Source organism: Lygodium microphyllum, chromosome 2, assembly GCF_053477565.2.
Source record: "Lygodium microphyllum isolate KBCC chromosome 2, Lygodium_microphyllum_v1.1.10, whole genome shotgun sequence".
In the NCBI taxonomy this organism is placed as follows: Eukaryota; Viridiplantae; Streptophyta; class Polypodiopsida; order Schizaeales; family Lygodiaceae; genus Lygodium; species Lygodium microphyllum.
This window is the reverse complement of record NC_141136.1, coordinates 2,593,911-2,599,910: the sequence shown is the minus strand read 5'-3', so window position 1 is coordinate 2,599,910 and position 6,000 is coordinate 2,593,911.

Here is a 6,000-nt window from a genome sequence, read left to right as displayed (position 1 = left end):
AGAACCCGCTTGAGAGGGCAATAGGGAAGGGGGTTTAGAATCTCGGCTAATGGGAGCTTGTGGGGAACCTAAGAGGGAAAAGGGTTTGATGAGCTTTTTTTTAAAAAAGGCCTCGAACATGACTCCATAGGAAAGGGGGTTCTAAATGGACTTTAGTGGATTGAAAAAGGGGGGCAAGGGGTGTAAAAGACCTTTAAGAGAGATTTTTTGGGGGGGGGGACCCACTGGAAGGGTTTTAAATCCTGGGGGTGAAAAAGGGGTTATAAAAACCCTCTAGAGGAGGGCTTAAGAAAGCCACAAGAAGGGGGGCTTATATCCCTCCCCTTAGAAGCTTCCAAGAAGCTTCTTGGAAGCTTCTGCAAACGTGCTTACAACACGTGGAGGGAGAGAAGATAGTTAAATGGTGGCAGCTAGTGGGTAGGCCGAAATGACAGCTTCGGCGGCTCTTCCTCCCTCACGGCGCACTAGAGCTGCGTTAGCTCTATTCCCTCTGGTGGCGTTATGGCTCCTCCTTCCACTCTCTCTCCCCTCAATCAGTTAGCATTACGCCCTCTTGAATCTCTTTTTTCCTTGGCCTGGGCAGCGTCTCGTCCTATCTCCTTCCCTGGCCTGGGCAACGTCTTGTCCTATCTCCTCCCTACGGCAGCGTCACGATTATCCCCAATTAGCAGCGTCAAGGCTCTCTCCTCTAGCTCCCCCTCTCCATAGCCCTGGTTTTTATAGCCAAAGGGAGAGGTACCTCCCTCCCTCCATGTGGCCATTTGCATGGCCTTCACTCCTCCAACGAGCTCCAGCAAGGAGCTAGGTCATAGCGCCTTCCCTCCCTCTCCTCCAGCGCGACAGTCGGCTGGGGGAAGGAGGGGATAATTTTTTAAAAAAAAATTTGCCATAATTTCAAATTATTATCCTCATGGCCTCCTATTAAGAGGAGGTTCTTGTGAAGAATGCGGGTTTAGAAATTGGAAATGTTACAGTTATGAAGGGTCTTGATGGCCTAGGGGTATGCATGTTGGGTTGATTTCCATCCTCTTAGGAATAGCTGGTTTCGCATCATTGGGCATTGGGAGAACTAATGGGGCTCCCAGAAATTCGATGGCCTATTCCCTACGTGGGTTATACTGCTGGGCATACAGAAATCTCCTTGGTAGCCTGCAATGCATGGAATCATGGTTGACCCTACTGCAATTAACGCAGGGCCTGGATCTAGGATCCTAACACTTAGCTTGGAGGTGGTTGCTACCACAATGCCCGCATTGGACATGTAGACGTGTTGGTCTCCTCACCATTTCTTGTAGCCATGCTATCTCCATCTTCATCTCCGCTAGCTCCTAGTTCTAGTCAGTACTCTTTCCTTTATCCTGGCTACTTGGGACCGACCATTTGCTGGATGTGGTTGCCCTTTCCAAGGTTCTAGAGCTAGTCTCATCGTGGCTTGGACTCTTGGAGCTCCTCTCCTTGAGCTGGTCATCCACTCTTATGGCTTCTTCGAAGACCCTAGTTAGTGCGTCTCGCTGCAAGCTTGAGTTGCTTGCCAAGGCCTTGTAGAGTTCCTCACTTTGTATTTCATTGATAAAGGCTCTGGACACCGCTCTTTTTGTAGGTTGTTTGTTTGTCACGATTCTCTTAAAGAGACTCCTCACATGGGTCACATAATCCCTGATATCTTCCTTATCTCTTTGCTTCACGTTCATGAGCTGTACCATTAGATTGTATGAGTACCTAGCCTCCGAGAATCTCTTAATAAAGAGATTCTTGAGGTTATTGAAATTATTGCACTCTGCGGTGTCTAAGCTCATGTACTAGGTTCTACCCTTACGCCTAGGCACATGCCAAAGACTTGCGAGTGTTGAGCGAGATCAGTGAGGTCGTTGGCTTCACATGCCTACTCAAATTGCTGCATGAAACTATACATGTCGTCATTTGGCTGGTACTTATCTAACTGCTTGGCAATAACATGGATTTTTTATTGGCTCTCAAAGCCCTGGGTGACTCCTAATCCTGCGAGTAATGAAGTTGCTAGTGCTGCTGCACTTTTCTCTGCCAATGTGTTATCCAATAGTCACTTCATGAGAAGCTCGCTCAACGTAAGGTCTCCCACTAGCGCTCTCTCTTTCTCTACGGTAGGTCCTGCTTGATTTCTATTTGCTAAGGCTAACACTCCTTGGATCTCTTGCATTTATATGTTCTGTCTTCGTAAGTTTCTATATTGCTATTTCTGATTGTATGCCACCATGCCTTGCAAAGCTTTCCCCACTAGTTTCCTCTCCTCTTCGAGGTCTACTAAGATATCCTCAAATGGCCTATTGTGGTGGTCCATCCAGGTTTGCAAGTTGTACTTGCTCACCATCTGTTGGATTTCATCCGGGAAATCCCCCATATCGAGCTCTTTGTTGCATCTTTGGTTCGTGTTGGTTTCTGCCATATATTTGTGGTCTCTTGCTCCACTAGGGTGTCGATGAGGTTGATTAAATCGGGTAGATTCACGCCTGGAATGGTGTCAGACCTTTGATTCATCTGGCTCCTGTGTCGCAGCTTCCTCTTGGTCCTACCACTTGGGGTTCATAATTACCCGTCTAGGTTTCAGGGTCTTCTCTTACTGGTGGGTTCATTCAGTTTCTTAAGTCTGAGTGAGTTCCTTGTCATTTACAGACAATCCTCAATTTAAGTTCACTCAGTGTGTGTGGTGCTCTTTTTCAAGCACCATGTGAAATCAAGCTTTCAACTTTTGAGTGCACTTCAAGTGATAAAATCAATGTGGAATGCAAATGTAGAATGGAAGATGCAGCTCACGTTATTCCCCTTGTCGTTCATAGCCTAATGTGGCTCTAAGCGCATTCTTTGGTTGTTCATAAGAATTGTTTAGGGTGTTTACTACTCTTCTTTGCTCGGTCAGGGTGGAATTGGGGTCTATGAGTTGGTTTCGACTCTATGTGGGGTTGGACTCTCGACTAGGCTACTAAAGGTTGCCTTTGGTCGTAGGTCACAATTTTTCGTGTTCTCGGTTTCTGTAAGCCGAGTCCTTTATCGAGGGGGTTTTGGGGTCTTGTTGAGCTAGTTCTAGTCAAAGGCTGGGTGATTTGTCACTATTTTTATGTTTTGCCGTGTTGGTCTGATTCCCAGAATCAGATGTTTCGATTCTGGGTGGTCCGACTCTAGGAGTCGAAAAGTCTGAGTCCAATTGGGTGTGTCCAATCGAATGGTCATTCAACCAGTCCAAGCTAGTTCAATTCCTAAGTTTGGTTTGATTGGGGGTTGTTTGACTGGACAAAGTTTCATTCTGGCACTGGGTTTGATTAGATGGTCTAATTGAAAGGCAGTTCGATTTTGGGCCTGGTTCGATTGACTAAACAGTCCGATTCTACCAGTTAGACTATCCGATTGTTCTGATTCTGGGAGTCGAACACTGACGGGGTGGTCCAATTGCGATGAGCACAAATGCAGATGTTGGCACGATCGATGCTAGGGGCCGCTAGGGTTTATGGCATAACTTGTAACCTTCAAGACCAAGCAAATAGAGCATAAGGAAGGCATGGAGATACTTAGAATGGAAGATGGACTCGAAATCAACACACTCGATTCGTTCTGTACCTCAAATCTCTCTCTCACACTAAGTGCGGAAACGATTTTGGGCTTTTCGGGTCCTGTCCAGTCATCTTTAACCTTACAACTCCATGTCTTGCATGCATTAAACCCCAAAACTCATTTTTTTCCTTTTATTCTCCTTGTTCTCCTTGTTTCATAGCAGCAAAACCCTACTGTTTCCCTACAAGTTCTTGGTCCTAATCTACCTAAATGCAACAAAAAATCACAAAGTAATCCTTGGGCTGAAGTAATCTACTTGTCTACTTATAAAAACTCAAAACACTTACTTGTTTCGAAGGTCAAAGAGCCTAAATCTCCTACATATATCAAGCATTGGTTTGGGGATGAAACCCCACTTCAATGCTCAATTCAAAGCGCCCAAGCACTCAAGGCTCGAATCCATTGGTCATGGCAATGGAACCAAAATGATGGGAGCAAATGCTCGACTGCCACCAAGACCCACGGACTACTTATTCTTTCAAGCATTTCAAGCCGAGCACTAATGGCTACCTCTTACATAGCCGACATGCTATCCCTCTCTACGAGTGTAGTTAGCTTACCTCGATGCCCAATTGAGTACCCTCCTCCATCGTGCACACCGGTAGCTCCATGATTCGTGATGCGAGCTTGAGCAACCTCAATCCCTCTTCTTCAAGCTCCATCCTCCATAGCTGTGCGTGACAATAGAAGAGAAGAGAATAGAAGAAGAAGAGAGGAGATGATTGAGAGCTTCTTCTCCAAGATCCCTCACCCTCACACACTCACTCCCTCACACTCTCACACTCACTCTCAAGCACACACAAGCAAGTAAGAAGGAGAGAAGAACAAGAAAAAGAAGAAGAGATTTTTCCACACACCAAAGAATGAGCTTCTCATTCACTTTTTGAGTTTATATACAAAACCCTAAATCCCTTGGGCAATCATCCCCTTTTTTACATGGCCACCGGCCGTGGCCTAAGGTCTCTTTCCTATTGTCCTCCTATCTTCCTAGCTTCCTTTCTACTTCCCGTCTACCCTTACAATTTGCAGGGAGGGAGCCTAGTGCTCTTTTACAAGGATTTTGGCTGCACCTTTACATTCAAAGGTGCGCCTTCTCTTTTTTAGCACTTTTGGGCTTTGATGGCAGCGCCTTGGACTTCTTGTGGCCATGCCTATGCTTTTGGGCTCTTCTAGGTCCGATTTCCTTCTAGGCTGCTTCTTTCAGCTCCTAACTTGCGCTTTTCCACTTTTTCTTGTATTGAGGTTAACACACACTCTCTTAACCTCTTACCCTCTTAAGTTATGGAAGCAAGAAGGCAAGAAGAGATGGAATCAAGAAGTGAAGATAGAGCATGTAGACAAGAAGATGGAGAAGTGGAAGACTCAAAATGTGCACGCATAAGAATGAGCCTCTATTCATCCTTTTTAGATCCTATTTTGGGCATTGTGGATATAGTTTGAGCAAAGCCAAATAGAAATAGATGCAACCTGCACATTTTTTACGAGTCTTCTAATGTAACCTCGAGTGATATTACAAACTTGCATAGAAGTGAGCTCGGGTCTCACTTCCTTTTTTCAAACATATTATGTCTATTTACTCATAAGTTATAGGTAGGAAAAATTACAAGTGCATCTTATGAATGAATGGGGCCAAAAATAATAGATGGAAAGATGAGTTGTAGGATAGTAGCTACTAACAAGGAATGTAGGGTTACCGAAGTTGATGACTTCCTCGTTTAAGCTTCATCTATACCTACTCAAATAGTTTGCACATGATGCTCATGATCTTCTTGATTCGTGGGAAATATTAGAATGTAATCTAAACATACTACCACAAAGTTGACTAGGTACTCATGGAGTACATCATTCATCAGATATTGGAATTTTGTTAGAGAATTTGTGAGACCAAATGGCATAACAACAAACTTGAAGTGGCTATACCTAGTGTCAAAAGCTATCTTCCACTCATCAACTAGGTCTCATCATTGGGGTTGTTGGTGGAGGTATGGGTAAAGATGCATTGTCACTTAGACATGTAGATGGTGTCTAAGTACTTGTTTATCTTACCACTTGCATTGGCTCTAGGCTTCTTTGCTTTATTGGTGCCTCAACCTTTCGCTTAGCCATATCGCTCTCCATACAATTGATGTAGTAGCAATGAGCCCTCCCCCCTTAGTTGTTGCCTTGCTAACATGTGCCAAGGCATTGATGAGGCTCCTCTCTTGTTGTCTCATGGATACATGCTGAGGCTTGCCACTACTGCACTAACCCATACACTATTGATCCATGTTGAGAAGGATCTAGTGTTGACAAGGAACCTCCCCCCTAGCTCATTGGCCTACTAACCTATTGCTATGAAAATGTTGATCCTATTATTCATTCATTATCATGAACTAACAAGAAGCATCCAACTCAATCGTTCCTACATTGATATTAAGC